Below are 23,388 nucleotides of genomic sequence, written 5' to 3'. Positions count from 1 at the left end.
CTGGAGACTAAAACTAAAAGAATACAAAAAACTTATAACTACAAAGCGCACAAATTTCTACGCAAAAAAAATAGACTATCCCAACACCAACACCAAGAACCTATTTAAACTAGTTAACAATCTCTATGATATACAGGCCTTTTCACGCCATACCACAGACTCCCCACCTTCAGCAGATGTGCTGCCTGAATTTTTTAACAACAAAATCATTATCCTAAGATCCAACCTATCACCCTCCACAACCAACCATCTGAACTACCCAGTCGCCCAAAACACAAACGAACCCAGAGTAGACATGTACTGGAACAACTTTTCTATCCCTACCTGGAATCACTTCAGCAAATTCTTCTCAAAATACGTCGATTCATACTGCAGGTTAGACAGCTGCCCTTCAAATGTAATGAAAGCTGCTCCAGTCACCTTCAAAGCCATGTTATACGATTGGCTCTCCTCCCTATTACTGTCGGGTACATTTCCCGAGGAGTTAGGTCAATTATAAAAAATCCCAAGGAATCTATCAAGCTGACATCTAACTACAGACCCATCGCAAACATTCCCTTTTTGTAAAGCTCATGGAAGGCTTGGTAAACCAGGATTTAGTAACATACCTGGACAAATTCAACATACTTCACGACAACCAATCAGGCTTTCGATCCGGGTTCAGCATGGAAACGGTCATTGCCTCATTACTGGATTCCCTCCTGAACCTACTCAGCCAAGGCTCCAGTGCACTAATCCTTCAACTTGATCAAAGCAGCGCTTTTGATTTAGTCGATCATACCATCCTAATTGACTGCTTGGAGACAATTGGTCTCTCAGGAAATGTACTAAAATGGTTCCAAGCCTTCTTGACCAAACGATCATACCGAGTCTATAGCGACAATATCCAATCCTCCAGCTGGGTAAACCCATGCAGAATATCACAGGGTTCCCCCCTATCTTCCACTCTGTTCAACATTTACCTAGCCCCATTGGCAAATCTACTGGAAAAATTAAAAATCAAATTTTACATCTACGCCGATGACATCATCATAGTCCTGCCCCTAACAAGCCTGACTCCTGAGACGAAGAATCATCTAGCACTAATTCTGTAATTGGCTTGCGAACAGGAAGCAGAGGGTAGGAGTAAAAGGACACTACTCTGACTGGGAAGCAGTCATGAGTGGTGTCCCGCAGGGGTTAGTGCTGGGACCACTGCTGTTCAATATATTCATTAATGACCTGGAAGTGGGGATGAAGTGCAAAGTTATAAAATTTGCGGACGACACAATACTCTCCAGTAGGGTTAGAACTGTTGAAGAATGTAAAGAACTACAAAGGGACTTGAACAAAGTGAGTGAATGGGCAAATAAATGGCAAATGTGCTTCAATGTAGAGAAATGCAAAGTCTTGCACATAGGTAAAGGAAACCCGATGTACAACTACAAGATGGGTGGGATGGTATTGGGGAAGAGCAACGTAGAAAGGGACTTGGGGGTCTTAGTGGACCAATCAATGAAGTCGGGAGCACAATGCGCAGTGGCCTCCAAGAAGGCAAACATTATTAAAAAAGGAATCATTACCAGAAACAAAGTTTTCCTGCTGCTATATCGGGCGATGGTACGCCCGCACCTGGAATACTGCGTTCAATACTGGTCGCCGTACCTTAAGAAGGATATGGCGACACTTGAGAGGGTCCAGAGAAGAACAATAAAAATGATAAAGGGCATGGAAGACCTTTCATATGCTGAGAGGCTGGAGAAACTGGGGCTCTTTTCTCTAGAAAAACAGAGACTTAGAGGGGACATGATAGAAACTTACAAGATCATAAAGGGTATAGAGAAGGTAGAAAGGGACAGATTCTTCAGACTGGCGGGGGAAACAAAAACAAGAGGGCACTTAAGAAAATTGAAGGGAGACAGATTCAGAACAAATGCTAGGAAGTTCTTTACTCAGAGGGTGGTGGATATCTGGAATGCGCTTCCGGAGGAGGTGGTAGAGCAGAATACGATTTAGGGTTTCAAAAAGGGGTTGGACAAGTTCCTGAAGGAAAAGGGGATTGAGGGGTACTATATAGGATAAAATGTCTTAAGTAAAGGATCACTTACAGGTCACGGACCTGGGGGGCCACCGCGGGTGCGGACTGCTGGGCACGATTGACCTATGGTCTGACTCAGCAGAGGCGATGCTTATGCTCTTATATTCTTATTCTAAAACAAATCGAAACATAGGGGGGTCACGTGATGCAGCCTACCTAGTTGGACGCAGGGACTGAGAGCTCCCGCTCCACTGCCCGAAATCGGCGATTACGTCCGCTATTTCCCGCTCCCTTCGATGTGGCTCCTGCTCCAGCTGGTCGGGTAACCTCCCTGCGCCGCGGGGACACCTTCGGGGGGTGACGGTTGAGCCGGGTATGCCCATAAGAGCGGCCCGAAGAGTTCGGGACAAGCGTCTGCCTGCGGCTCCCAAGATGGCGACAGAGCATGCTGCCTTTACGATCCCGGCCGGGGACTGGATAGCGGACATCACTAAGTCCGTCTCGGCAGCGCTAGCGGATCGGCTGAACAAACTGCAGTCGGCTGTGGACGAGGTAAATGAGAAATTTGATTCCCACAGCCGACGTCTGCTAGAGGTGGAGCAGCGAGTGTCCGATCAGGAGGACACGTGCACGGGCCTGGCTGCACAAATGGCGGAGCTCCGGAAGACCACCCAGGCACTGGAAGACAAACTAGAGGAACAGGAGAATCGCAGCCGCCGCAATAACCTGCGGCTCGTTGGGCTCCCAGAGACGGTGGGGGATCAGGACTTGTACAACATCTTTTCTGTCTGGCTCCCTGCTACCTTGGGTCTGCCCGCGGAGGCGACACGTTATGGCTGTGAAAGAGCCCACCGCATCGGAGCCAAGCCCGCAGACGGGAGGAGAGTACGCTCTGCCATTGCCCGCTATAACAACTGGAGGGAGAAAGAGCTGATCCTACAGGCCTACCGTAAGAAGGGGTCTCTGGACTATGAGGGCTCCAGGGTGCTGGTCTTCAACGACTACTCCGTGCGGGTTGCAGCTCAACGCAAGCTTCTGTCACCATTCTGCACAGATCTACACAATCGAGGGGTGCGCTTCTCATTGGTGTTTCCGGCAAAGTTGAGAGTATGGCATGCTGGAGTAACCCACACCGCGTCTACAGTTGAGGAAGCCCGGGCACTGTTGGCGCGACTGCCCGCCTGAGTTGACCAAGGGGGCCGTTTGATTCTGATTTCTTCTCATGCTTCGGAGGGGTTCCTCTGGGGTCTGCTTGAGTTCTGGGTGCCATGGTGTGCCTTCTGCGGGCCTTGGTGGTGTGGGACCGTCACTTCGCCTTGCAAGTACCGGTTGAGTCTGCCTGACTGTTTCTCCTCGTGACTGGCATCTGGAGAGACCTAGGATTCTTGTTCCGGTGGGACCCGCTTGAATTCTGAGCTTTGCCATCTCTGCTTTGGTCCCTGGACTTGAACTTACACCTGCTTCTCTTTGAACCTTCTCCACTCTTCCGCTGATTTGTCCGGACTTGCTGACTGGGGGGAACGGGAGTGGATGGGGGGAGGGGGCGGGAGGTCTCTGAGTAGGCTGGGGGGGATCTGATTTTGGGTTTGTGTGCCGTAGGGGTGCGCTTGCTTTGGGAGGTTGGGGAGAGGGGTGGTGGGTTGGTGGGCTGGATGCGAGGAGATTGCGTGTGGGTGTGTATGTGTGTATGGGGGATGTTCGGGGGTACTGCAGGGGGGAGGGGGAGGGCTCATCGGGAGAAGACACTGCGACACTACCTTCTGGGAGAGGCAGAGCTCGGCTGGGAGGCTAGGCTTGCTCCCCTACTTTCTGAATCTGCTGAGTTGTCACCTGAGCGGCCTGATGACCCGGGATGAGCCACACTCTTTGCTGAGGGGGGGAGGGAGATGGAGCTTCCCTCCTTTGTTTCTTGCTTCTTCTTTCCTTTTTCTCTTTCTCCAGTGTCTTTCTGCTTTGGTTTCCTTCTGTCTTCTTTCTCTATGGCGGACTTGACAGTGGTCTCGTTTAATGTGAATGGTATCCACTCCCCCATTAAGAGGTCTCGTCTTCTGACTGGCCTGCGAAAGGCGGGGGCGGACATAGTTTATCTGCAGGAGACCCATCTCACTCAGAGCGAACATGCCAAATTGAGGAAAACCTGGGTTGGGGAAGTCTACTCCTCCGCGTTTAGTGGGAGGCAGCGTGGGGTGGCGATTCTGCTGCATAAGAGGCTGCCATTTACGCTGCATAAACAAATCACTGATCGGGATGGGCGATACATCATAGTTCTGGGGGAGGTCTGGGGCCTGAAAGTGATCCTTTGTAATTTATATGCTCCGAATGTTTACTGCCACAAATTTTTTTCTAAAATCCTATCCTTAGTGTCCACATATCCTGAGTACCAAGTGATCCTGGGGGGTGATTTCAATATCACGGCGGCTCCGGGGGTGGACTGCAAGCCTCCGAGGGCTCGAATGGGGGATCATGACGACAAGGGTGTGGGTTTTCTGATGCACAATTTAGCTCTTATTGATGTGTGGCGTGCCTTACACCCTTTTGACTCTGAGTTCACTTTTTACTCCCATGTTCACCAGGTTTATGCCAGGTTGGATTATTTTCTTCTTGATAAACGCTTGTTCTCCTGGGTTCATAAAGCTGAGATTCTTGAGAACACGCTTTCTGACCACGCGATGGTGAGACTCACCCTGACTCTATCCAGGGGTCGACAAGCGTCCTCCTGGAAATTGTCCCCGCACTTGTACTGTGATCCCGAGTTTCGCACTTTCTTACGGGCAAGATGGGTAGATTATCAGGCTACTAATGCTACTCCGGAGGTGGGGCCGGTGTCCTTTTGGTATGCTTCCAAGGCGGTTATGAGGGGCCACATTATAGCCTACACGGCTGCTAAGCGACGGGAACGAGAGGGGGAGCTTTTGACTCTTACTCAGCAACTACATGGGTTCCGTAGGGCGCATATAGCCACTTTATCTGAGGCGGACCGTCTAGCCTATCAGGGGGTGAGGAAGAAGATAGAGGCCCTGCTTGTTCAACGCGCAGAACAATCTCTCTTCTACCAAAGGTATAATCTCTATCGATGGGGCGGTAAGGCGGGGAAACTTCTTGCTAATTTGGTGAGGCCCTTCAAAAAACGGCAAATTATCACGGCTATTCGAGATGCCCAGGGGACTCGGCATGAGGGGGAGACGCAGATCGCTGCTCAGTTTGTCCAGTATTACGAAGCTCTCTATGGGCGCCGGCCGCTGGACAGGGATGCCTTGGAGGCTTTCTTTCGGGGCCTTCAAGTTCCTCGGTTGGATGATGCCCAGGCCACTTCTCTTAGTCAGCCGATCACTATGGAGGAGGTGAGGGCCGCCGTTAAAACTCTCACACTCACCAAGGCGCCGGGGCCGGATGGGTTTGGGCCGGAATACTATAGGATTCTGCCTGATCTGATTGCGCAGCCCCTGTGCGAGATGTATAATACGGTGGCAGCGGCGGGCGGAGCATTCCCGGATAACATGGCCCATGTGGTCCTGATCCCCAAGCCTGGCAAGGATCCGGATCTGGTGGGTTCCTTTCGGCCTATCTCCCTCTTGGACCAGGACATTAAACTTTTGGCTATGATATTGGCGCACCGGTTGAATCGTTATCTTCCGGCCCTGATTCACGCGGACCAAGTTGGTTTTGTCCCGGGACGCTATGCCTCTATGAATTTGATGAAAGTCTTGGGGGCCATCTATGCCCGGTCAGGGAAGGGAGGGTTAGAGGCAGTGGCGGGTCTGGACATGGAAAAGGCATTTGACAGTATCTCCTGGGACTATCTTTTTTGGGTTATGGGACGGGGGGGTTTCCAGGGGTGGTTTTTGGCCTGGGTGTCTGCTTTATACACTAATCCTAGGGCGCGCCTTCTGATTAATGGGGGACTCACCAAGGATTTTGGGTTGCAGCGGGGTACCCGTCAGGGTTGTCCTCTGTCCCCGCTCCTTTTTCTCCTGGCTATTGAACCGTTGGCTGCTAAAATAAGGCAAGATGGGGGGATTCGGGGGATTCAGATAGGGGGTCAGGAATGTAAAATTAGCCTTTTCGCTGATGACATCCTGCTGTATTTCGACCAGGTCACCCCCCATTTGTCTAGAGCTCTAGATGTCGTTCGGGCATTTGGAGCCTTGTCCGGTCTGCAAGTCAACTGTAGCAAGTCGGAGCTTTTGTTGCTGGGCGGGGGCCCCCCGGTGTCATGGCACGCCTTATTACCTATCCCCCCTACCACTAAGCCTATGCGTTATCTGGGCATTTTTCTTAGCACGGACTTAGCTACGCTTTATAAAGTCAATGTCCAGCGACCCTTGGAGGCCATTGGGAAGTTATGTCGGTCCTGGCAGGACTTGCCGCTGGGCATTTTGGGGCGGGTGGCTCTGGTTAAGATGGTTTTGCTACCAAAAATCTTATACCCTTTGCAGACTATGCCGCTCTGGCTCCACCGCCGGGACGAGTTCTCGTTTAAAGCAGCTATCTCGCGGTTTATATGGAGAGCTAGGGCTCCGCGGATAGGGATGCTTAAACTCACCCTGGATAAATGTTTAGGCGGTCTTAGCCTTCCAGATCTTCGGATGTATAATGTGGCTGCGCTTTTTCGGTGGATTCATGAAGGGTATACCGGGCACACTCGATACTCCCCGGGGGAGTGGATGGAGGGCTGGTGTTCTCCTTTTCACTTTATCAATCTCCTTCACTCCCAACCAGACCTGGCGCGGCGGTCCCAGACAAGTCTTAGCTTTCTTCGTCCGTTCAGGATGGCGTGGCGGTGGTGGCGGCGTAGACAGGGTTTGCCTGGGGAGATCTCCCCCTTTGTGCGTTTTGAGGGCAATTCTCAATTTCTGCCCGGTTGGGGTCGATCGGTGTTTCGTGATTGGACGGCCCGGGGTTGTGTGAGTATGGACCAACTGTTAGAGTTGAGTCCTGAGGGATTCCCTTCCTTTCAACAGCTTAGGGAGCGGTGGGATCTCCCCTCCCGATATTTCTTCTCTTACTTACAACTTCGACATTATTGGGAAGCGGAACGGAGAGGCCGGGAGGGGGCTTGGGTTAGGGGGAGCCTGGACACCCTTTTTGCGGGGACCCCTGAGACTGCTAACACTCTGGCTTACTGGTATCGTTTGTTGAAATCGTCCATTTCCTTGTCTGTGCTTGCCCCGTTACGCTCTCGGTGGGAGCAGGAGTTGGGGTTGAGTCTTCCTGAGCCGCATTTTTTGACTTGTTTCAAGACTCTTTACACCTACACTAAGTCCGCTGACTTTCAGGAGCTTCAGTTTAAGATCCTTCACCGGGCATACTTTACCAAGCAGCGGGGGGCCCGTTTGGGGCTTTGGGATAGTGCCCTATGCGTAAAGTGTCACACTCAGGCTGGAACTTACCTTCATTCCTTCTTGGAGTGTCCCAAGCTGCGTATTTGGGGGGAAGCACTCCCTCTTCTGGAGCGCGTAGTGGGCCGCACTGTGGAGTGGGACTATGGGTTCCTCCTTCTGGGGCTGCAGCATTCCCTCCGGGATCAGGGGTTTCATGTCCCTCAGTGTCGTTTCTTTTATAATGTTATCCTTCTTGTTAAAAAGTTGATCTTGACTTATTGGATGTCGGATGATTCGCCTCCGGCGTCTCGGTGGCGGAGTAGACTTCTGGAGATGGCCCGCTTTGAGGTACGGTCTTATGCTAGATCGCCGTACCGGGATACGAGACAGTATGTTCGCTTGTGGGAGCAACTGCAGGAGTTGGTAGCGGCTTGAGGGGTGCTTGAGGCGAGGGGGCGTACTGACAGGTCCGCACTTTCTGCTCTCTTCTTCTTGTCTTCTTTTCTTTTCTTCTCTCTTTCCTTTTCTTTCTTTTACTCATTTCTTCTTCTTTTCGTCCCTCTTCTCTCTCTTCCTCCCCTTTGCTTGCTTTCTATTCTTTTCGGTGGTCTGTATGATCTTGCTTCTGGTGGTGCCCTGGGGGTGGGTTGGAGGGGGTTGTTATGTATGGGAGCCTGTTCTGAGATATGGTTTGACTGTAGGTGTGAGTGGGTGAGTGTGTGCAGGGATTGGTCCCGGTTGGGGACCACTACATAAAATAGTGGAAGGTTGTGACGCTGGATCTTTCTATTTTTGTATTTTCCTGGTTGGCTGAGCCCTCCCTGGGACTACTGTGCCCTGCCCCATAGAGCATTTTCGTTTCTGCTGTGTATTTGGGGGGAGGGGGGGCTGTGACCGGGGATGTTGCTGTTGTATTTATTGTTCTGATTGCCTTTCTGGGCCCTTTGGCTGTATTTCTATTTCAGTTTTGTATTCTGCCTGAGTCTGGTTGTAACCTTTTTCACTTTCAATAAACATAAGTTTAAAAAAAAAAAAAAAAAAACAAATCGAAACATAGATGACAGAGTTCAAACTGAAACTCAACCCTGAAACACCCAAATTCTTCCTGGCAAGCCCAAACGACAAAATCAAAGATACTACAATAACCCTGAACGGTCAGAACTTCATAGTAACATAGTAACATAGTAGATGACGGCAGATAAAGACCCGAATGGTCCATCCAGTCTGCCCAACCTGATTCAATTTAAATTTAAAAAAAAAAATTTTTTTTTTAATTTTTCTTCTTAGCTATTTCTGGGCAAGACTCCAAAGCTTTACCCGGTACTGTGCTTGGGTTCCAACTGCCAAAATCTCTGTTAAGACTTACTCCAGCCCATCTACACCCTCCCAGCCATTGAAGCCCTCCCCTGCCCATCTTCCACCAAACGGCCATACACAGACACAGACCGTGCAAGACTGCCCAGTAACTGGCCTAGTTCAATATTTAATATTATTTTCTGATTCTAAATCTTCTGTGTTCATCCCACGCTTCTTTGAACTCAGTCACAGTTTTACTCTCCACCAACTCTATCGGGAGCGCATTCCAAGCATCCACTACCCTCTCCATAAAGTAGAATTTCCTAACATTGCCCCTGAATCTACCACCCCTCAACCTCAAATTATGTCCTCTGGTTTTACCATTTTCCTTTCTCTGGAAAAGATTTTGTTCTACGTTAATACCCTTCAAGTATTTGAAGTCTGAATCATATCTCCCCTGTCTCTCCTTTCCTCTAGGGTATACATATTCAGGGCTTCCAGTCTCTCCTCATAGGTCTTCTGGCGCAAGCCTCCTATCATTTTTGTCGCCCTCCTCTGGACCGCCTCAAGTCTTCCTACGTCTTTCACCAGATACGGTCTCCAAAACTGAACACAGTACTCCAAGTGGGGCCTCACCAATGACCTGTACAGGGGCATCAACACCTTCTTCCTTCTACTGACTACGCCTCTCTTTATACAGCCCAGCATCCTTCTGGCAGCAGCCACTGCCTTGTCACACTGTTTTTTCGCCTTTAGATCTTCGGACACTATCACCCCAAGGTCGCTCTCCCCGTCCGTGCATATCAGCTTCTCTCCTCCCAGCATATACGGTTCCTTCCTATTATTAATCCCCAAATGCATTACTCTGCATTTCTTTGCATTGAATTTTAGTTGCCAGGCATTAGACCATTCCTCTAACTTTTGCAGATCCTTTTTCATATTTTCCACTCTCTCTTCGGTGTCTACTCTATTACAAATCTTGGTATCATCTGCAAAAAGGCACACTTTTCCTTCTAACCCTTCAGCAATGTCACTCACATACATATTGAACAGGATTGGCCCCAGCACCGAACCCTGAGGGACTCCACTAGTCACCTTTCCTTCCTTCGAGCGACTTCCATTAACCACCACCCTCTGGCGTCTGTCCGACAGCCAGTTTCTGACCCAGTTCACCACTTTGGGTCCTAACTTCAGCCCTTCAAGTTTGTTCAACAGCCTCTTATGAGGAACTGTATCAAAGGCTTTGCTGAAATCCAAGTAAATTACATCTAGCATATGTCCTCGATCCAGCTCTCTGGTCACCCAATCAAAAAATTCAATCAGGTTCGTTTGGCACGATTTACCTTTTGTAAAACCATGTTGCCTCGGATCCTGTAACCCATTAGATTCAAGGAAGTACACTATCCTTTCTTTCAGCAACACTTCCATTATTTTTCCAACAACTGAAGTGAGGCTCACCGGCCTGTAGTTTCCTGCTTCATCCCTGTGACCACTTTTATGAATAGGGACCACATCCCCTCTCCTCCAATCCCCAGGAATCACTCCCGTCTCCAGAGATTTGTTGAACAAGTCTTTAATAGGACTCGCCAGAACCTCTCTGAGCTCCCTTAGTATCCTGGGATGGATCCCGTCTGGTCCCATCACTTTGTCCACCTTCAGTTTTTCAAGTTGCTCTTAAACACCCTCCTCCGTGAACGGCGCAGAATCTACTCCATTTTCTCGTGTACCTTTGCCAGACAATCTCGGTACTTCTCCAGGATTTTCTTCTGTGAACACAGAACAGAAGTATTTGTTTAGCATATTTGCTTTCTCCTCATCACTCTCCACATATTTGTTCCCAGCATCTTTTAGCCTAGCAATTCCATTTTTTATCTTCCTCCTTTCACTAATATATCTGAAAAATTTTTTATCTCCCTTTTTTACATTTTTAGCCATTTGTTCTTCTGCCTGTGCCTTCGCCAAACATATCTCTCTCTTGGCTTCTTTCAGTTTCACCCTGTAGTCCTTTCTGCTCTCCTCTTCTTGGGGTTTTTTATATTTCATGAACGCCAACTCTTTCGCCTTTATTTTCTCAGCCACTAGGTTGGAGAACCATATTGGCTTCCTTTTTCTCTTGTTTTTATTGATTTTCTTCACATAAAGGTCCGTAGCCATTTTTATCGCTCTTTTCAGCTTAGACCACTGTCTTTCCACTTCTCTTATGTCCTCCCATCCTAACAGCTCTTTCTTCAGGTACTTTCCCATTGCATTAAAGTCCGTACGTTTGAAATCTAGGACTTTAAGTCTCGTGCGGCCGCTCTCCACTTTAGCTGTTATATCAAACCAAACCGTTTGATGATCGCTACTACCCAGGTGAGCACCCACTCGAACATTAGAGATACTCTCTCCATTTGTGAGGACCAGATCCAATATCGCTTTTTCCCTTGTGGGTTCCGTCACCATTTGTCTGAGCAGAGCCTCTTGAAAGGCATCCACAATCTCCCTACTTCTTTCCGATTCCGCAGACGGAACATTCCAGTCCGCATCCGGCAGGTTGAAATCTCCCAACAGCAGAACCTCCTCTTTCCTTCCAAACTTTTGGATATCCACAATCAGATCCTTATCAATTTGCTGCGATTGAGTCGGAGGTCTGTAGACTACACCCACGTAGATAGAAGTTCCATCTTCTCTTTACAGAGCAATCCATATCGCTTCTTCCTCTCCCCAGGTCCCTTGCATTTCGGTCGCTTGGATATTGATCTTTACATAGAGAGCTACTCCTCCACCTTTATGACCATCTCTGTCCTTCCTAAAAAGATTATATCCCGGTATGTTTGCATCCCATCCATGTGATTCACTGAACCATGTCTCCGTGATAGCAACAATATCTAGATCTGCCTCTAATATCAGGGCTTGCAGATCATGAATTTTGTTGCTTAGACTGCGAGCATTTGTGGTCATCGCTTTCCAGCTATTTTTCAGCGATAATCTCCTTTTTCGTATGGATTTTTGTGTCGTTTCACTTTCCATTGCAATACTAAGAAATGAGTTGCTGATATTGCTTATGTTGCAGCCTTTACTACTATCACATCTTTTCTTTTGCCGGGGGTGGTCTCTATAATTGTCCTTCGTACATACACCACCCCCACCTTCTAGTTTAAATGCCTAGAAAAATATTGTCTAAATTTCTCTGCAAGGTTTCTTTTTCCTGCTGTAGTAATATGTAGCCCATCAGTGCAATATAGCTTCTTGTCCTTCCATGTATTTCCCCATCCTCTTATGTACCTTAAACCTTCTTGATGACACCAGGCTCTGAGCCATCTATTAAAGTCCTCTGTGTTTTTCACTCTTTGCTCTCCCTTTCCATATGCAGGCAGTATTTCAGAAAAAGCTAAAGTCTTTACAAAAGGTTTCACGCCCTCACCAAGCTCCCGAAAAGCTTTCTGTGCTGCAAGTGTGGAGTTGTTGGCCAGGTCATTTGTTCCCAGATGGATAACAACATCAGTGTTAAAATCCTTAGTTTCTTCTTTAATTATAGTCAGTATTTGCCTGGAACTCCTGGTAGCTGAGGATCCTGGAAGACATTTCACTATTTTGGTCTCCTCGCCCTGTGTTCCAAGGTTAATGTCTCTGATGATGGAATCCCCCAACAGTAATAGTTTTCTGTTTTTGGCTTTTTTATTTGTACTTAGGGTGTGCTTGTTCTCTTGAGTTACCTTCATTGGTTCCAGTCCCACCTCCCTTCTGTTTTCCTGAGTATCGCAGTACACTAGTGGAGCGAAGGAATTCTGTAGAGGTAATATTAGTGAAGGTGGATGTTTCTGTGTTACATGTCGCAGTCTTCCTGAGCCTACTGTGACCCATTTATTTCTGGGCTGTTTTATTCTTTGAGGTAGAAGTGGTAAGTTGGTATGATTTTGTGGAGTGATGGAAGCTGCTTTAATTGTATTCAATTCCTGTTTAAGTTTGCAAAGCTCCTCCTTAATACTGGCAAGTTGAAGACAGATGGGGCAAGCCTTAAGCCTCCAAATAGTATGTCTTGGAATTAAAGCACCACAGTGATTACATAGAATAAAGGTCATCTTGATTGGTTGTGAAGTGACTTGATTTGAGTAGTCCTGATTATATGGGTCTCTATATATGAATAGTGGTCCCTGGGGTTGGTGGGACTATAAGTCTTACCCTTATTCCTATGAAGGGAAAGGGAAAGAGGAAATAAGATTTAACAGAGGAAAGAGAAGGGTTTATTTTTTTGTGTTTTTTTATATTTTTTTTAGTAAGAAACAGGGAGGAGAAGAGAAATTAATCAGATATATGCTGAAAACCAGTGAAAAGAGCAGAATATGAAATGCTGAGTAACTTAGCTTTTAGAAGTTCACAGGGCAGCCTTGTTCACAGCACAACTTCCCCATTGTCAATATCATAAAAATCCTGGGAGTGACACTGGACCACTATCTCACTCTAAATATGCACTCAGAACTACTAATCAAAAAGGCTTCGCAACACTATGGAAACTAAGAACCATCAGAAAGTACTTCAACACAACATCATTCCGCTTATTGGTGCAATCCTCCATTTTAAACCTACTCGACTACTGCAATATCATTTACCTGGGGTCTCTCAAGAAAACCATTCAAAGACTCCGAATCATACAAAACTCAGCTGTACGACTGATTTTCAGCATAAAGAAATGGGATCACATAACTCCCTACTACCAAAAACTCCACTGGTTGCCCCTGAAGGCAAGAGTATTGTTCAAATTCACCTGCCTCTGTTTCAAATCCATTCTCGGTTTGGCCCCTCTATACCTGGTCTCCCACTTTAAACTAGACTACTCCACCAGGCCTACACGCAGAATATGTATGTTTAGTCACCCTACATTAAAAACCTGCTGATATAAAAGATTCCTTAACAGAACAGTTGCCTTCCAAGCAAGTCTGCAGAACGACTGGCTAAGCAGCAGCATCAAGCACTCCTCATCCTACCTCAACTTCAGAAAACTAGTTAAAACCATCCTGTTCAACCGATTTGTGACCAAGGATTCCTAAAGTCTTCACTGCTTACCCCACGCTGTATGACCAACCCGTCTTATTGTAAACCGCCTCGAACTACTTTTTATTGTAAACCCGCCCCTACAATGTAACCTTACTCTATACAAATATTCATGTACTCAAAGACTTCATTGTTTTTTTCGCTGAATGTCCAGCTCTTCTTTATTGTAAACCACCTCGAACTACTTTGGCTTTGGCGGTATATAAACAATAAATTATTATTATTATTATTAATAAATACCCCCCTCCCTTTTTACTAAACCACGATAGCAGTTTTTAGCGCAGGGAGCTGCGCTGAATGCCCAGCGCTGCTCTCGAAGCTCATAGGCTCCCTGCGCTAAAAAAATGCTATTGTGGTTTAGTAAAAGGGGACTATAGTGTAAAATATAGGCAGCAGATATACATTCAGACACATTTTGATCACTAAATTTAAAATAAAATAATTTTTCCTACCTTTCTTGTCTGGTGATTTCATGAGTCTCTGGTTGCACTTACTTCTTCTGACTGTGCATCCAATCTTTCTTCCCTTCTTTCAGCCTGTATGCTTCCTCTCCGCCAGACCTCATTCCCTCCCCCAACTTTTTCTTCCTCTCTCCCTGCCTCCCTTTCTTTTTTTCTCTCTTCATGCCCCCTTTCTTTTTTTCTGTTTCTCTTCTTTCCTTCTGTCTCCCTGCCTTCCCTCTTTCTTTCTTTCTCCCTGCCCTCCTCCAAGCCACTGCCACTGCCGCTGCTATCGGGGAACAGGCCCCCAAGCCGCCGCTGCCACCCCAAGCTCTCCCTGCTTCCCTGCGTCGGGCCAACCAGCATTCCTTTCCCCGACGCCAATTCTGCCGTCGGAGAGGAAGTTCCGGCCCAGCCAGGCAGTGATTGGCTGGCCAGAACTTCCTCTTCGACGGCAGAATTGACTTAGGGGAGAGGAAGGCCGATCGGCCCAGTAGATCGCCAAGACAAAGTAAGTCTATCACGGAGCCCGGGATGGGCTCCGCAATTGACTCACTTTGCCTTGGTGATCTACCGGTCAATTGCGATCGACCTATTGGGCACCCCTGCTCTATACACTATATATTTTTATTTTTTTTTACACACCTCTTAAGAGGTTGGCCATTTCAACTAAATATAATCTATTTACATGCATCCCTGAAAGTTTAAGTTTCCTCTCTGTCAACTTCATAATTTCAGTTGAAGTAGTTTGAGAAAAGGATAGTCTTTAAGTTTAATAAAAAAAATTTAAAATTATATTTACGAGTATAAGCAGTGCTGGTTATTGTTAGTTACTGGTAGTTGTTATTAGTACTACCATCATTTGTGTCCTGATTACTGTTAACAAACTTTATTTACTGTGACTACTATTGTACGGGGCAAAGAAAAGAATAGTCTTATCCCTTTCTTGAATTTTCCTGTGTTCTTTTTTTAGCTTTATTTCCTTCAGTAGGGCATTCCACCACAGTGTTCTGTGGCATGTTGCATTAAATTGACTTAAAAGAAATTATGCTCACAAAGTACAATAACTTCTGGTCATGTAACAATCTGGCAGAGTAAATCTGGCACAAAATTTCCTGACAAATCTTCCAATACTACTAGTATAGCTTCGAAGCCTTCTCTGTAAACATGCTTTACTAAGAATAGACAAGTCTATTATAACACAGCTTAGATGCTACCTTTAATTCATTATGTTTCAGCTTATATGGGCTACTAACCATTTCAAAACTAACCTCTTGTTGACAAAAGTTTGATTTTCACTTCAGAAGCCTTGTCAAGGTTCAAAGAACTGAACTTTAAAGATATACCTTATATGACAGGTCAAAATGTGACCTGCTTTAATAAATGCCTTTAAGGCTCTTGAATATTGCTAGAAAAGATCATTTGGATCCTGGCAGTTAAAATGTTCCATTTTGGAACCAAATCCCTTCTGCTCAAAGGAAAGGGGCTGTTTCTTCAGACTCTCATCAGAACTTTTCCTGTACCTGTAGAAAAAGATAAAAATATTTTATTTTCTATTGGCATAGAATATCTTTAATAAATTAAGACCAATCTGGCTGATATTCAAAAATATTTAACTGGCCAGGATCACTCCTGGCTGGTTAAATAACTGGGAGATATCATGTGACCTATCTGGTATTTAGGGTCCAATTCTAAAAGTTAGGCTCTACCGCTTCCTAACTTAATTGGTTTAATTGGTGCTCTAATTGGCTGTACCAATTTTAAATCAATTTAAATTCAATTTAAAACTAAATGCCTCAAAAAAGGCCACTATTATCTCGCCTAACACCACTTCTGGCATTAACCACATCTACAGTAGTTTTAAATATCATAAGGACCAAAGCCACAGGACCAGACCAGAATCAGCAAAAGTCATAAAACTGTTGGTGGAAAGCCCATTATCCCATCCCACTTCTTTGTTCCTGTTTGTTTCCTGCTGGAATACTTGCATCCCTTCTGTTAATTATCGTAAGGCACCTCCATAGGCATTATAACGGTGGCCTTTTTGGAGGCACCCTTAGTCTATAGGCACAATTCTCATGAAAGATAGGTGCTGGAAATGTAGGCTTTTAAAACCCTGGCCTACGTTTCTAGCACCTACCTTTCACATAGTCATAATTCTGCAAATGGTGATATAGTGTGATTGATACGCAATTGGCGGCTGTTTTTTAAGATGACCACAAATAATGGTGCCATTTACAGAATCCAGGCCTCAGTGCCTAACCTGATAAGTTTAGTAGGACTGCATAAATAGCTGCCCTATCTTTACCTTCTAAAAGATTAACTGGTTAGCAATGAATATTGGTATAACATTAATTTATTAGCAGTTAAAAACAAAACTGATATTCTATGCTGGTCGCCAGAATTGACCTGACATTGAATATCTTGATTTAACAAAAATTATGTTGAAGAATTGTTGGATAGAAGAAGGAAGAGGATAAAGCTAATGAAAGATTGGGAAATAAATGCAACAGAAATAGGAAAACCAGGGTGAGAGAGAAATGGAAAGCTGCAAGTACCACTGTAAGAAGAGAGAAATTAAAGGCTGGATAGTAAGAATGAATGAAATCTGGACAGAAAGGCAGAAAAATAAAATAGTAAATGATGGCAGATAAAGACCAGAATGGTCCATCTAGCCTGCCAGATAGTGACAGACATTATTAACTCATGATTAAATTTGCTTTCTTTGACGTTTCTGGAACATAGACCATAGAAGTTCACCCTGCACTGTCCTAATAACATAAGAACATAAGAATTGCCACTGCTGGGTCAGATCAGTGGTTCATCGTGCCCAGCAGTCCACTCATGCGGTGGCCCTTAGGTCAAAGACCAGTGCCCTATTAGAGTCTAGCCTTACTTGCGTATGTTCAGTTCCAGTAGGAACTTGTCCAACCTTGTCTTGAATCCCTGAAGGGTGTTTTCCCCTACAACAGCCTCCAGAAGAGCATTCTAGGTTTCTACCACTCTCTGGGTGAAGAAAAACATCCTTATATTTGTACAGAATCTTTTCCATTCTACTGTAACTTCAGTGAATGCCCTCTCACTCTCTTCACCTTGGAGAGGGTGAACAGTCTCTCTTTCTCTACTAAGTCAATTCCCTTCAATATCTTGAATGTTTCGATCATGTCCCCTCTCAGTCTTCTCTTCTCAAGGGAGAAGAAGCCCAGTTTCTCTAGTCTCTCATTGTACGGCAACTCCCCAGTCCCTTAACCATTTTTGTCGCTCTTCTCTGGATTCTTTTGAGTAGTACTGTGTCCTTTTTCATGTACGGCAACCAGTGTTGGACGCAGTATTCTAGGTGGAGGCGAGATAACCTTTTCAGATCTGTTTATGATCCCCTTCTTAATCATTCCTAGCATTCTGTTAGCCCTTTTCGCTGCCACCATGCATTGAGCGGACAGTTTCATTGACTTGTCAACCAGTACTCCCAAGTCTATTTCCTGGGGGCTCTCTACGAGTATACAGTAGCTCCAGATATCCTGTATTCGTGCATACGATTTTGGTTACCGACATGCATCACCTCGCACTCATCCACATTGAACCTCATTTGCCATTTTGCGGCCCATTCCAAACATTTGCCATTCATAGCCCATTCCAAATCATCTTGTCATTTGCAGGACTGTAAAAGTCTGCCTAGCACTGCCTCACATTCCAAATTACTGGCATTTCTATCACAGCCCTCCCTAGCCCATCCTAAACTGAATTGTCACATACAGGACACAGACCGTGCAAGTCTGCCCACTATCAGCCTTAGTTCTTTGCAGCTGGAGTCACCCTCAAAGCTCCATTCAGCACATCAAACACACAGGCAACCATTTAATTTTTTTGTATAATTTATTTTCTAATTATAGATCCTCTGTGTTCATCCCATGCTTTTTTGAATTGTGTCACCATTTTCATCTCCACCACATCCCTCAGGAGGGCATTCTAGGCATAAAATAATTTCCTAACATTACTCCTAAATCTACTACCCTATAACCTCAATACATGTCCTCTAGTTTTACAATTTCCTTTCACTGGAAAAGATTTGTTTCTACATCTGTATCATATCTATGTGGGTGTAGTCTACAGACCTCCGACTCAATCGCAGAAAATTGATAAGGATCTGATTGTGGATACCCAAAAGTTTGGAAGGAAAGAGGAGGTGCTTCTCTTGGGAGATTTCAACCTGCCGGATGCGGACTGGAATGTTCCGACTGCGGAATCGGAAAGAAGTAGGGAGATTGTGGATGCCTTTCAAGAGGCTCTGCTTAGACAAATGGTGACAGAACCCATGAGGGAAAAAGTGATATTGGATCTGGTCCTCACAAATGGATTGAGTATCTCTAATGTTCAAGTAGGTGCTCACCTGGGAAGTAGCAATCATCAAATAGTTTGGTTTGATATAACGGCTAAAGTAGAGAGTGGCCGCACAATACTTGAAGTCCTAGATTTCAAACGTACGGACTTTAATGAAATGGGAGAGTATCTGAAGAAAGCTGTTAGGATGGGAGGACATAAGAGAAGTGGAAAGATAGTGGTCTAAGCTGAAAGGAGCGATAAAAATGGCTACGGACCTTTATATGAAGAAAATAAATAAAAACAATAGAAAAAGGAAGCCAATATGGTTCTCCAAACTAATGGCGGAGAAAATAAAGGCAAAAGAGTTGGCATTCCTGAAATATAAAAAAACCCATGAAGAGAAGTACAGAAAGGACTACTGGGTGAAACTGAAAGAAGACAAGAAAGAGATACATCTGGCGGAAGCGCAGGCGAAAGAGCAAATGACTAAAAATGTAAAAAACGGAGGAAGATGAAAAATGGAATTGCTAAACTAAAAGATGCTGGGAACCGATATGTGGAGAGTGATGAGGAAAAAGCAAATGTGCTAAACAAATACTTCTGTTCTGTGTTCACAGAAGAAAATCCTGGAGAAGGACCGAGATTGTCTGGCAAAGTTACATGAGAAAATGGAGTAGATTCTGTGCCATTCATGGAGGAGAGTGTTTATGAGCAACCTGAAAAACTGAAGGTGGACAAAGCGATGGGACCAGATGGGATCCATCCTAGGATACTGAAGGAGCTCAGAGAGATTCTGGCAGGTCCTATTAAAGACTTATTCAACAAGTCTCTGGAGACGGGAGTGGTAGCCGGGGATTGGAGGACAGCGGATGTGTCTCTATTCACAAAAGTGGTCACAGGGATGAAGCGGGAAACTACAGGCCGGTGAGCCTCACTTCAGTTGTTGGAAAAATAATGGAAATGTTGCTTAAAGGATAGTGTACTTCCTTGAATCTAATGGGTTACAGGATCTGAAGCAACATGGCTTTACAAAAGATAAATTTTGCCAAATGAACCTGATTGAATTTTTTGATTTCAGCAAAGCCTTTCATACGGTTCCTCATAGGAGGCTCTTGAACAAACTAGAAGGACTGAAGTTAGGACCCAAAGTGGTGAACTGGGTTAGAAACTGGCTGTCGGACAGATGCCAGAGGGTTGTGGTTAATGGAAGTCGCTCAGAGGAAGGAAAGGTGAGTTGTGGAGTCCCTCAGGGTTCGGTGCTGGGGGCCGATCCTGTTCAATATGTTTGTGAGTGACATTGCTGAAGGGTTAGAAGGAAAAGTGTGCCTTTTTGCAAATGATACCAAGATTTGTAACAGAGTAGACACCGAGGAAGGAGTGGAAAATATAAAATAGGATCTGCAAAAGTTAGAGGAATGGTCTAATCAGTGGCGAACCTAGCATATATGACACCCGGGGACCATCATTTTTTGACACCCCCCCATCTTTATGAAAAATATGATTTTTACTAACAATCCACATATTGAACAACAAGAGTGTACCTAGGAAAAGGCAGCATCTTAAACACTGCAGTGAGCACTAGAACACCAACACATACATTGTAAAACTAAACAAGCTAGATCCTGCACAGTCAATTGATCCTGTACAGTCAATGCTATCAGAAAGCCATATCCCTTTCATACACAGACAGATACACCCTCGCCCAATATGGAATAATCACAAACTAAAAATAGAAATATGTAGACAAAAGTTAAACTGAACTGCCAAGAAACTAGACTCTGCATACAATGCAACACCACACCACAAAAACAGTAATACATGTCCTCTAATACTGTGCAAAATATAAAGACAGTAGATGTAAATTTGAAAAAACTGATACATAACAATCACCACTTTACAAATTAACAAATAAAAATAAAACAAATTATGAGAAATAAGAAAATACCATTTTATTGGACTAATCCCCGTAAGCTCAGACCCCATCCCCACAAACCACCTGATTCCATCCACACAAGCCTTGAATTGTTTTATATTGAACTTATTATATTAAAGTATAAAAAGAAACAATATTCTGTACAATTGTCAATTTATAAATCAACTTCTTCTCCCCACTCTCTCACACACCTAACCCTGGAAAACCACACAAAAAAATGTATTTCGGTCCTCTGGAAACTTTGCGCTATTAAAAAAATTCTTTGATGAAAAGTCTTTCCGTTTACTAGTACAATCATCCATCTTAAGCACCCTAGATTACTGTAACATCATATACCTAGGAGCTTATAAAAAGAACCTCAACAAGCTGAGATTAATTCAGAACACCGTGATCCGACTAATCCACGGTTTAAAAAAATGGGAACACATTTCCCCTTATTATCAGAAACTCCACTGGTTACCTGCAGAATCCAGAGTCCTCTTCAAGTTTGCTTGTTTTTGCTACAAAGCTGTCTTTGGGATTCTTCCAGCTTACCTAATCTCCCAGTTCTCCCCCAATGAGTCCAACAAGAGCACTCACAGAACAAACTTATTTAATTACCCCTCCTTGAAATCTTACCAATACAAAAAGTTTTTAGATAGAATGTTATCATTCCAGGCAGCTAGGCTGAACACATGGCTTGGAAAGCCCATACTTGAGGCCACTACATACTAGAGAATGACACGGGGAGCGATCCCCGCAGCGAACCGCTGCGTGGCTGCGGTTTGGCTGCGGGTTATGGTGACCTCATTAGCAAATCGCCGCAGACGCGGGGACAAATCCTTTCACCGACCGCAAAAACGGTGAATAGATTTGTCCCCGCAGGCCAATGTCCCCCCTTCTAGGAACCGCTATTTACCTGTGTTTTCACCGTGCTCCTCATTTGTCAGATCAACCCTTCCTGCCAATAGAACCCGCCCCCCCCCCCCGACGATCACCCTCACTGGTAGGAGGGTGCCCAACCCCTCCTGCCGGCACCCCCAACGGCCCCCTATATCGCCAATAGGAGGGTGCCCAACCCCTCCTGCCGGTCCCTCCCCCAACAAACCCCGCCATCCCGAAACACCACCCTTAGTCTTACTTTCCAAGTTGGACCGGACAGCTCCTCGCTCGTCTGGCCAGCAGGCCTGCCTCCGTCCAAATGAGGCGGGCCCGCCCCTCCCCTCCCCTGCCTAACCCACAGGATCCTAGGGCCTGATTGGCCCAAGCACCTAAGGCCCCTCCTATAGCGGGAGTGGCTTTAGGTGCCTAGACCAATCAGGCCCTAGGATCCTGTGGGTTGGGCAGGGTAGGGGTGGGCCCGCCTCATTTGGACGGAGGCAAGCCTGCTGGCCATACGTGTGAGGAGCCGTCCGGTCCAACTTGGAAAGTAAGACTAAGGGGGTTCCGGGGTGGGAGGGTTCGTTGGGGGGGGGTCCAGCAGGAGGGGTTGGGTACCCTCCTGCCGGCGATCTTAGGGGAGGCCATTGGGAGGACCGGCAGGAGGGGTTGGGTACCCTTCTGCTGCGATTGTCGGGAGGGCCGTTGGGGGGGTCTACAGGAGGGGTTGGGTGCCCTCCTGCCGTGATCGCTGGGGGGAGGGGAGAGTTGCAGCCGTAGCCGCGGTCACTATGCTAATCACGGCAGGGAGATCTTTGCCGCGATTAGGTACAGCGGCCGCGTCTACTTACCATATAGGCTAACATTGTAAGCATTTAAAGTACATGTCGTGTTTGTTTTTGCATTGCTAGCCCCAGGGGTGGTGGAAGATTAGTGATTGAAAAACTGTATGAAAAATAACTATTTTAAATTTAGTGATCAAAATGTGTCAGTTTTGAGAATTTATATTAATTAATTTTTTCTCTGCGTGTTTTGTTTTTGTATAGTTATTAACTAATATTTAACTAAGTTTTAAAGTTTTAAAGTATGTTTCCTTTATACGTAAATAAAGAAAAGTGAATGGGATTGCAGTGGCGGTGACGGGGCGGTGAATGGGGTGGCAGTGGCGGTGACGGGGCGGTGACGGGGATGGTGAGACGGGGACGGGGCGGTGACGGGGATGGTGAGACGGGGACGGGGCGGTGACGGGGATGGTGAGACGGGGACGGGGCGGTGACGGGGACCAATTTTTTCACCGTGTCATTCTCTACTACATACGCAGACTTTAAAAAATCCCTGAAAACTCGACTGTTTAACAAATTCTAAATTCCCATACCCAACTCTTCCTCGCCATGACCCTTCCACATCGCCCCCTAATTCCAAGGCCCAAAACTAATTATACTTTCCACCTTGAATCTCATGTACTGACATAATGGATCTTTATTGTAACCCATCTGCACCCCATGTACTGACAAACGTATCTTTATTGTAACCCATGTACTGACTAAATGTATCTTTATGGTAACCCACCTGTATCCCATACACTGACAAAATGCACCTTGATAGTAAACCACTTGTACTGTAACCCACTTGCATCCTATGTACTGACAAAATATACCTTTACTGTAACCCACTTGTATCCCATGTACTGACAAAATGAATCTTTAATGTAAACCACTTGCATCCCATGTACTGACTAAATGTATCTTTATTGTAAACCGCTTCGAACTTCACGGTATAGCGGTATATAAGAAATAAATTATTATTATTATTATTATTCCCCATTTCCCTTCAGCGTCCTCAGCCCACTCTCTTTCCACTTTCCTTCAGCGCACGTACATAAAAACAAGCAAGTAATTTTATATCATTTTCATTCTATTCATTCATAAAAATTAAAGTCTAAATAATGCTAGTCACATAACAAAACATGATTTTACAAAAATAATTCCCTGCACAGTCAAGCCAGCAAGGATTACTAGATGTCTTTCAGCAGCTCCCCTCCCTCCCCCTTACCTTTGTGGCTAAGTCAAAATGATCTACCAACAATAAAATTTTAAAAACACAAAGCACACTGTACGCAGAGAAAATGTTAAGTATCATTTATATTCCATGGGTTTTCAAAGAGGTCAAGGA

This window comes from Geotrypetes seraphini, chromosome 6 (assembly GCF_902459505.1).
Source record: "Geotrypetes seraphini chromosome 6, aGeoSer1.1, whole genome shotgun sequence".
In the NCBI taxonomy this organism is placed as follows: domain Eukaryota; kingdom Metazoa; phylum Chordata; class Amphibia; order Gymnophiona; family Dermophiidae; genus Geotrypetes; species Geotrypetes seraphini.
The sequence above is the reverse complement of the archived record's forward strand: the minus strand, read 5'-3'. Positions refer to the sequence as shown.